Consider the following 11,025-nt stretch of genomic DNA (forward strand, 5'->3'; position numbering starts at 1 on the left):
CTTTGAAAATTTGAATACAGCTTCTTTTTTTGTAAAAAACTACAGTCTAGAACAGAAATGACCAAACAAATTTGGTCATTTCCGTTTTTTAAATCATTTTAGTTTCAATTTCAAAGATTAAATTTTTTGTGAAAAAATCGATCTACAATTTGAAAGTCGATCTAATTACATTTATATAATTATTGGATTGTTGAGTGAAATTAGATTTACTCGTGTTTTTTTTTATGTTGGTTGCTTGATCAATGGATTCTTATTTGAAAGATAATTTAGTAGGTTTTCTTTTGGAATGTTGAAAATTAAATTCTTTTATGGGTAAGCGTTCGGGTAACTCGGGTTAATACATCTTGATTTTTTTTCAGTAGTCCCAATAATTTGCTTTTAATTTTGTTTAAACAATTTTTTGTTTTAAACACAATTTTGCTGTTTAATTCATGCTTGGGTCTCAAGAAAATATAAATCTCTTTCTAAAAAGATAAATTACTTTTGGGGCTGGACGAATGGAGAAATATCCTAAAATCTTGGTTTCAGAATTGTTTCGAGAAATTCTTACAAGACAGTTTTTTCGTAATAAATGTATATAAGATGCTGAAAAAAAGCAATTTAAGTGCCGGTTTGTTGACACTCGATTATCTTTTAATCAAGGATTATTCCATACAAAAATCCTTGATTAAAAGATAATCGAGTGTCAACAAACCGGCCCTAAGACTAACACAAGTAATAACTAACACAAGAATAACGGATTTTTTGAAAATGATAAATAACACGGTGTTACAAAAATGAGGTTTTAAAATATACGCGGGCGGAGACCTATCAGGTTTTGTTGAGCTAGTCGCACTGAATACGAAACGGTATTTGAAAATCCCCTAACACCCCCAAAATCTGGAGTTACGGGCAAAAAACGGTTTTTTGGACCTTCACCCATTGAAAAAATTCTAGCTTCGACAATTTTTTACCCATATTCGATTTTTTTACAGTTTCTGATAGAAGATAAATATACCTTTTTAACAATGTATAAAACATGTAACTCGGTTAAACCACTTAGAATTTATAAGATGTCAAAGTTCAAAAATTCAATTTTTTATGTCATTTGCCCAACTTCGGCATCAATTTAAAGTATATGTTTTCAAAACAACATGCTATTTAAAAAATATATTCTAAAACTATATCTATTTCCCAATCGATCGAGGTATTTTTTATGAAAATCACTTCAAAATTGGCTTAGAAAAAAAAATTTTTCGATTTCAACCCAGATACAGAAATTCGAACTTTTAGGTATAGAACAAAAATGTTGTTTCGGCACGTAGTAAGATAAGTTGGGCGCCAGGATTTGATTAAAGGTTTTTGTAGAGGAGCTCAATACAAACATTTTTTTCTTTGGGAGGGGGGTCTATCTCCCCCCGTTTAGGTGGGAGGGGCATTTTTCTAAAAAAAATTATCAAAATAAAAAAAAATTATTAAAAAACAACGGCAACACTTACAGTAATAAATGATACCATTTCCAAAAGGCAAAATTGTGCATTTGGTTCTAATTTCTAAATCAATATAATATTACCAATAGTTTTTGAAATAATCGATTTCAAAGTTAAAAATAGGCGAAAAAAAATTTGTAAAAACTCATTTTATACTATTTTTGTCCAGACTGTGAATTTTAGTAAATAAATTACTTAGACAGAAAACTGCCTCAATTAATTCCTTATCGAACAGTGAAAACTATATGTTTCTATGTCTTCTAGTTTTTGAGAAAATTGAAAAATAAAAACAAATAAAAACAAAAAATATTTTGAAAAAAGAAAAATCTGATAAAATAATTTTTCAATTTTCTCAAAAACTAGAAGACATAGAAACATATAGTTTTCACTGTTCGATAAGGAATTAATTGAGGCAGTTTTCTGTCTAAGTAATTTATTTACTAAAATTCACAGTCTGGACAAAAATAGTATAAAATGAGTTTTTACAAATTTTTTTTCGCCTATTTTTAACTTTGAAATCGATTATTTCAAAAACTATTGGTAATATTATATTGATTTAGAAATTAGAACCAAATGCACAATTTTGCCTTTTGGAAATGGTATCATTTATTACTGTAAGTGTTGCCGTTGTTTTTTAATAATTTTTTTTTATTTTGATAATTTTTTTTTAGAAAAATGCCCCTCCCACCTAAACGGGGGGAGATAGACCCCCCTCCCAAAGAAAAAAAATGTTTGTATTGAGCTCCTCTACAAAAACCTTTAATCAAATCCTGGCGCCCAACTTATCTTACTACGTGCCGAAACAACATTTTTGTTCTATACCTAAAAGTTCGAATTTCTGTATCTGGGTTGAAATCGAAAAATTTTTTTTTCTAAGCCAATTTTGAAGTGATTTTCATAAAAAATACCTCGATCGATTGGGAAATAGATATAGTTTTAGAATATATTTTTTAAATAGCATGTTGTTTTGAAAACATATACTTTAAATTGATGCCGAAGTTGGGCAAATGACAAAAAAAATTGAATTTTTGAACTTTGACATCTTATAAATTCTAAGTGGTTTAACCGAGTTACATGTTTTATACATTGTTAAAAAGGTATATTTATCTTCTATCAGAAACTGTAAAAAAATCGAAAATGGGTAACAAATTGTCGAAGCTAGAATTTTTTCAATGGGTGAAGGTCCAAAAAACCGTTTTTTGCCCGTAACTCCAGATTTTGGGGGTGTTAGGGGATTTTCAAATACCGTTTCGTATTCAGTGCGACTAGCTCTACAAAACCTGATAGGTCTCCGCCCGCGTATATTTTAAAACCTCATTTTTGTAACACCGTGTAATTGATAATGGTTTCTTCACTGGGTTCATAATCATATCCAACCTGTTATGATTTCGACATTTCTATATTTAATATCTTAAAAACCGCAAGGTAAAACATCATACAAAAATTTTAAAAGTGACTCCATTTTGTAAGTGCATGACAAAGTCATCATCTCAATATAGTTATGGGGGTGCAATACCATTCCATAACCAAAAACCCATCTACCCCGTGCTAGTGTATCTACTGCATAATAATGTTCCCGAGTAGACTGCTTTTTACACAGCTCTCTTTTGTCAAGGGGATTGATTTATCCCTGCTTCCTTCAACCATTTTGCCAAAATACCGAAAGTCAGACAGCCGGAGTATGCTTAAAGAGGACGGAATTTTTACGTTGTAATCCGTAAAAGAAACGCATGCGTTCATAATATTCTCTATCCCCCCACATCCCATCTTCCTCTCTTGTTATCTTTGGTCTTTGTAATCGTTTACATATACTCGAACATATTTGTATATTTTCCGCCCTTTTTATTCCATAATAAAATTATTATTATGTATTGAAGTTCAGTGGATTTAATATGTATATCAAAAAAACATTGGGTTGGGTGGATGTAATAATAATTTTGTGGTTTATATTTGGTTTTATGAAATATTAAACCAATAAAGATGGAAATCAAATTAAGTGCCCAATTGAAAGGGAGGTAGGTATACATGATTTATAGAATATATAAACAAAATTAAAAGAAGCATATAAATACATAAAGCTTAAAAAATAACATTGAAGGTAAAAATGGGAGTAGGAATTATGCTTTATATACCAAATAATTTGGCTCAAATAAATAAAAAACTCAATAGAGTAGGGAGCTCTCAAATAAGATGGTAATTATCTTTTAAAACAAGTGACTGTTTTTGGGGTATAACCTGTTAACAAACTTCTTATGACCATGAACTGGGGCCCTATTTTGTAAAACGATCATCGTTGAAAATACTTCGCTATCACAATAATCGTTTTATTTCAAAGATACTCTTTACTTTAAGCCGGCTATGTGAAGTTGGCACCCCCAAATGGTATTTTTTCTTCAAACCTGTCTGGTTCGATCACCCAAGGTTAGCCCAGGATAGTCCAAGGTTTTGTCTTTCGGTAGCCCTTCCTTAGTTTTAAAATTATAACGGAATTATTTTTTTTTCACCTCAAAAATCACATAAAATAATTTTTTTTTATTCAGTGTAAAAATTGTTGGTTTTTCACTGTGGTTCGTTTGCCCAACGTTACCCCAGGATAACCCAACTTTTTTTTCTATATTTCACTATTTTTTCAAAAGATACAACAAAAATCTTTTTTTTCATATCAGAAACCGAAAAAATTGTGATTTTTTTCCTGTGAAAAAAATCGTTAGTTTAAAATCGTGTTTTTTTTGCCCAAGGTTAGCCCAGGATAGCCCAACTTTTATTTTCGCCATCCTACGCTTGGTTTAAAAATTACAGAAGAATTAGTTTTTATTCACCACACAAAAAAGTACGTATACACCACAGTGACCGTTTTAAAATTTATAAGTCAGCTATTACACGAAGCCTCAAGAGTCTTGACTCTTTTTTCGAATTTTCTTTTGATAATCATTCTGTGAGGCACGTACTATTTATTACACGATGCCTCTTTCTTCTTGACTAAAATTTGACATTTTTCTATTTATTTGAAATTTGTTGTTGTTATCTTTATGGGTATTGCACCAAGAAGCAAAAAGAAATGAAAGGGAATGTTGAAAAAAGAAAAAGTGGAACAAGAAACGTCAAAAAAGAGTCTCAGAATTTCGACCCACGACTCTCCGGTCGGATAATTTTTTGTTTCATCTTTTTTCTCTTTAGCACTCATTATGTTTGAAAAGAGGCACGTCTCTTGAGGCTTCGTGTAATAGCTGATTAATTAAGAAAAATTAAATAAGACTGGTATTTGCATGGGGCCTCAAATGTTATTTATTTGACTTAGAATGTTTACTTGATTAAATGTAGTCCATATAACATCCCTATTAAGAAGCTAAAATCTTAAGTTGATTTGATTCATTTCACTTTAAAAACCACAACATACAAATATTTTTCAAGTATTAAATTCATTGATTTTTTTTTGGTTTGCCATATAAGCAACTAGAAAAGCTACATTCTTAGTAAAATCTATTCATACATTTTCCAAAAGAGAAATTAATATAAAATGGTATGAAGTGACTTTTTTTTCAGTGCACGAATAGAACTTTTTAGACCTTTTTAAACTAACTTTGGTAATTCCAACAAATTACATCACTTTTTTTTGTTGGCTCACCCTTAGTTCAAAAATTATGACAAAAAAAATTTTTTCAAACTACCAACCTCTTAAAAATCAAAATTTGTTTTTGAAAAATATTTGTACGTTGTGGTTTTTAAGGTGAATTGAAACAAATCAACTTAAAGTCGGCCTCATAAGGAAATCTCGTAACTCCCAAACTCAAAATTTTACAGGAAATACAAAAGAGGAGAGAAACAACAGAGAATTTAAGTCTATTTAGAGTTTTAGGAATGACTTCAAATTTTCTGGGTTACTCCGCTGACATATTTGCTAAAAAATGGCATTCAAAAGTCATTTCCGACACAAGTTGGAGTTACTGGAGTTACGAGGTTTCCTTTTAAGGCAGACGTTTATCTTCTTAATAGGAATGTATGGACTACATTCAATCAAGTACAAATTCTAAGTCAAATAAATAACATTTGAGGCGCAATGCAAATACCAGTGGATTTAATTTTTTTTAATTATAAATGATATATAAACAATATCAAAATCATTTAAAATAAATTTAAAATGTTTAAAACAGCTCTCACGATTTTAATTAAAAAAATATATTTTTAGAAGTTATTAACAGTACCTACTTATTATAAAACCGCTTTCTTGATTTCGTAAACGACTTGAATCACTTCAACGAAAATGCTCCTATAAAATCATTTAAGAAATCTTGTCATAAAAATAAGTAAAGGAAAAATTATGAAAACTCATTTTAAAAAATTTGTTTGTATTTATTTTTTTGGAAAATCAATGTTTTCAAAACGATCCAACAAATTTTTTATCTGTCCCGGGTTTCGCTTCAACAAATATGGTCACCGTAGATATGGGCTATCCTGGGCTAACCTTGGGCAAACAAACCACGGTTACTAACGATTTTTTCACAAGAAAACAATCTTTTCGGTTTCTGGTATGAAAAAAAGTTTTTTGTTGTATCTTTTGAAAAAATAGTGAAATAAAGAAAAATAAAGTTGGACTATCCTGGGCTAACGTTGGGTAAACAAACCAAATTAAACTTTTTTTGCAACGAGAACCTAAATATACTTTTCTAGTGGTTATATATTACCGTTATAAAATCAAAAAAAAAGGTTTTTTATAACGGTCATATTTCAATAACGGAGGCTAATAGTATTTTTCTGATTGCGGATTCGAGTTTAGAAACAAAAAAACTCAATTCTGTGACCAGTGACTTAAACTATAGATTAAGTTTAGTTTTTCTTTGGCTTATTAACTTAAACTTTAGATATCTCGAGCAATAAAAGAGATATCGTGAAAATTTAAACAGTTTTTGAAAGAAGAATATCTGTTCTTATAATCAACGTTACAAATTTGTTTATAATGAATTACCCCACATAAAAACAGAACTTCGAAAACAGCCAAAAGGACGTTTTTTAGCATTTTATAACGGTAATATTTCAAAAACGGAGGCCAATCAAATTTTTCTGACTTCATATTCGAGTTCAGCACATTAAAAACCTCTAGCAAAGTATAAATCTTGGTTCTTGTGCCATTGGTTCCAAGTATGCCATTTGATTTCTTGTATAAAAAAAAAAAGAATTTTTAGAAAAAAAAATTGAAAATCGTTAGAGTCGGTGTTTTAAGAACTAATTTTGTAACTATGAAAATTTTCTAACATTTTTCAAAAAAAAATTGCTATGCCATTTTAAAGAAAACATTATTTAACACATGAATTTGTTAAGATTCATCAAACCGTTTTCAAAAAATTAAATTTTTATGTAACGATTACTTCAACGTTTTTGTATAAAAATTTTAATTGAAGCCGCTCTAGTCGTTTACGAGAAATTCATGAATGAAAAAAACCGTTCTATTTCATAAGATGGTTCTTATGTGTATTAATACACACACAAATTTTAATCAAAATTCTTAGAGCCGTTTTTGAAAAAAAAGTAACTTTTCTATTTCCGTTATATATAACAGGTATCGTTAGTTTTGGTCCTAAAAAATAATTAAATTTGTCCTCTAGGGAATCACCCAAAACTGTTTACTACCAAGTTTGAAGAAAACCGCTCCAGTAGTTTAGGCTGTAGCTCGAGGATACATACAGACAGACAGACGAACAGACAGACAGAATTGCCGGACCCACTTTTTTGGCACTCTCCATCATCGTAATGTCATGTAAAATTGTTATCTCGAGTTTGATTTTTTTTTTCCGAATCCTAAACTTGCCCTATAGTGCTATAGTACCTATATCGCAAGTAAAAACGAGTTTGAAGTAAATCGACTCATCATGTAGCCCCTTATACATTAATTGCGGGACCCAATTTTTCGCATTCAATATTCATAATGTCATGTTTGATTTGATTTTGATTTGATTTTGATTTGAATTTTTTTACGGATGAACAACATGTTCTTGTAGGCACATAAAAGATTTAAATAAAAAATAAAGTTTTAAGAACGTAATCCATTTTTGTCGTAGTTCATAAATATCGTAATTAGAAAATAGTCAATAAAATAAACTGTTCTAACCTTTTCCACTATTATAAAATTATACACCTCAACTGTCAACTCAAATCGTCAACGCAAACTTAAAAATGCCACACAAATAGATACAAGCATTTCCTGATGCGATTGTTTCATAGTAATATCGTTAGATTTGATTGCTTTATTTCACTTTTCAATTTAAAACCATCCAGGAGGGTCCTTAATAAGTTTTCTATTTATAAGTATATATATTCAGCATGGCAACCATTTCTAAATGAATTTATTTATTTTGATGTTTCGCGAACCATCAAATTTCAATTAAAATCTCAAAATTGCTCCAGAAAAACAAATAATTTTCTAATTAGTTTGCTTTTTCAAATGCAAATATTATCTACATATACATATAGTTACGAACCTTTATCTAGTACATATTTTTAGAAAGTGGATATAAACGAAATACGCTTCACGTCAAACTGGAGAGCCATACCAATCCCCAGAATCATCTCTTCCCTTTTCAAATATTTTCAAATATTTTGTACATCAATCAAAGTTAGCCCAACATGCAAATGCAAATATGTGTTTTTCATTTGCATCCTCGAATAGGTGCGGGTAAGCACTACTATATGAGGTTCACCTCGAAGTGGGTTCCACTTTAGATTTACCCATATTCAAATAGGTAGATATATGTGTTTTTGGTAGGGTTTATGTTTCTAATGGTCACTTTCACAATGAATATCTTAACTAAGTTCTTAAATTTGAGCTTAAGAATCCAGTTCACATTGTTCTTTTAAACATTAATTTTTTTTAGGAAACATAATTATGTAGGTACTATTTTCGAAATAGTAACGAACTAATGAATACCAGAGTTATTCGGGTCAAAGTTATGAATATCCGAAGTTATGAAAAACCATAGCTATGAACGCCAAAGCTATAAATCGTGGTTTTTGGGTTGAGTTGAGACAAGAAAAAAAATTAATGGAATTAATGCGAAGCAAAACCCACTTCCAAATGATGACATAGGCATAAAATTCGGCATGAACTTTTTAAAGGCAGAAAAAACGTTGTGCAAAAAGTACGGAAACACCATGTTAAAATAATTGCAGATCTAAAAAAATTAGGTTAAAATATTTCGATGTTCATTGGCATCAAGAATACAAAAAAAGTCCATAAGTAGTAGGGTGTGTCAAAATGCTAAAGTATGGAATTTTCAAATGTAATAGCTTTTTAAAGTTGCATTACTCATCAAAAATAAATCCTGCGTTCACAGTTTTCATTTTAATAAATATCTTTGGCTAGCTCAAAATATAGGAAGAAAACGAAGAAATTTGAATTTTTAGAAATTTTTTTTAATTGCGCTGTTTGAATACAAAAACAAATATATTAAATATATATCTTTATAAGAAAAAACTTTTAAGCTTATATTTGTTGGAATTGAACACTTAGTAAAGAAGCTGCGAAATAATATGCGAAGAAAAAAAATCATTTTTTCATATAAAATCGTTTTTTTCCTAACAACTTCAACCGATTTGAGCGAGCCAAAGACGAACGATATTATAATTTTTTTTTCCATATTATTAAACCTTAGACCCTAATAAAACTTTTCACCACTATCAAAATTAGGGTACTTTTTTTCGGCCATACAAAAGTGACACACCCTAATAAGTAGGTATATTTTATAATTTTATCACTCTCAAAAGAATTCCAAAATTGAAAAAGAAGTGAGAAACAGGGACCCAGGAACTAAACACTAAACACAAACATTTTTATCTGATTCGAAACAGGCTATAAGCATAAAATTGGTTTTGGCTTAAACCTACATTGTGAAACTGGCCATTAGTAATTTTGCATTCATCTATTTTATAAATGAATTGGTGTTGAACTCTTGTTGGAAATTTGTTTAGGTTTAATGTTAAACAATGTGGGATATATGGTCTCTTATTGTATTCAACCATTGAAGGTATTTATAGTTTTGTTCTTCACTCGAAAGCAATATAGGTAGATACTATTTTAATTGCAAAACATAAATGAAAATTATTATTAATTCATTGCACAATGATTTGATTTGCATTTTTGAAGCCAATGAGAAGCGGTAAAACTCTGGATGTGTTTTGGTAAAATTTTTAATATTGTTTGTGGTTCTGTTTAGACAACTAATCGTAGAAATTAATTAAAATATTCTAAAAACTAGTTGTAGAGATAGCTCAAAAAGGTTTTTATATTTAAATATAATACTTTCCTAATTTTACATAGAAACATGGTACCTGTACTGTACCTCTATAGAAAAAGACATTAGTAGTTACTAGTTGAACCAAAAATTTAATTAATTCATTTAATTATTTTGTCTTTATTCCCAAACGTAGGTATTAACACTAGGTGCCTATGGATATGCAGAAATTTCAATAAAATGTTCTAGTTTTTTAATACTCCCACGCCTCTCCCCCCCCCCCCCCTCCCCAGATACCGCACGCGCACGGTCCATTTTCACCGAGTACGAAGTCATTTGCGGATGATTATCGTATCGGAACTTCTTAGTGTTTTTTGAAGGTAGTTGACCTATTTTCTTCGTTTTTAGGAGTTGTATTGTTTAATATGGTTACAAAAATAGTTGGACGCAAAAAAATATCCTCGAACTGCTTTTTGAGACCCGATCCATATCTAAACTACAGCCGTATCATCATCTAAAAATTTTTGGTAGCCGAACCACCGGCCACCGAAGCACAGCCGCACGCAGAGTCCGGTTGCAGTTTTCCGAAAAACAGCTAATGTTCAGCTGTGGTTCCCCGCGGGTGGCGGTAAAAAAAATATTATTTTATAAAAATTCAATTTCCATTTTTACCCGGCACATAATGACTCACATTATTTTCTTGCATAATAAAAGATCAACTCGAAACAAAACAGAAAGAACACTTGTTAAAAAAATTAAAATTTTGGACACCAAGTTGTGTTAAAGTTTAGTTATATTATTAGATTTCAGCCCGTAAAACTAGAAAAGAATACTAGAAAAGCGTATAAGAAGTTTCATATTTCGCGAGTTTTCTTATGGTTGTTGATTCACTAACAACTTTATAATCTCGCCAAATTTGTTTCGTAGTTTTTCATTTTGCATTAAATATCAATTTATTGCTTTGCTAAAATTTATTTCGCTTACCATTTATTGTCAAAAAAAAATCAATATTTAATGGTAATAAACTTTCATTTAGTAGCTCAGACTTATTGTGTACGAATGGGTCACTATGGTGTATGCGTAATATTTTTTTGTCTACAGAAAAACTTAAAAGATTTTTGCGTTTGAAATTTTGTTTGCACATGCCAAAAATGAGGCTATAAAACACCATATATTTTCTAATTTTTGATTTTCTATCTATGTAAAATAATGGAAAATCTATTTTTTTGGAAGTATTATTTTTGTAAAAAAAGTTATTTGAAAAGAAATCTGTCGAAAGACTATTTATTTTTAGGCGATTTTTATTTTTTATTTTTTGGTATGCAAGATTATAT

This window comes from Episyrphus balteatus, chromosome 3 (genome assembly GCF_945859705.1).
Source record: "Episyrphus balteatus chromosome 3, idEpiBalt1.1, whole genome shotgun sequence".
Classification (NCBI taxonomy): domain Eukaryota; kingdom Metazoa; phylum Arthropoda; class Insecta; order Diptera; family Syrphidae; genus Episyrphus; species Episyrphus balteatus.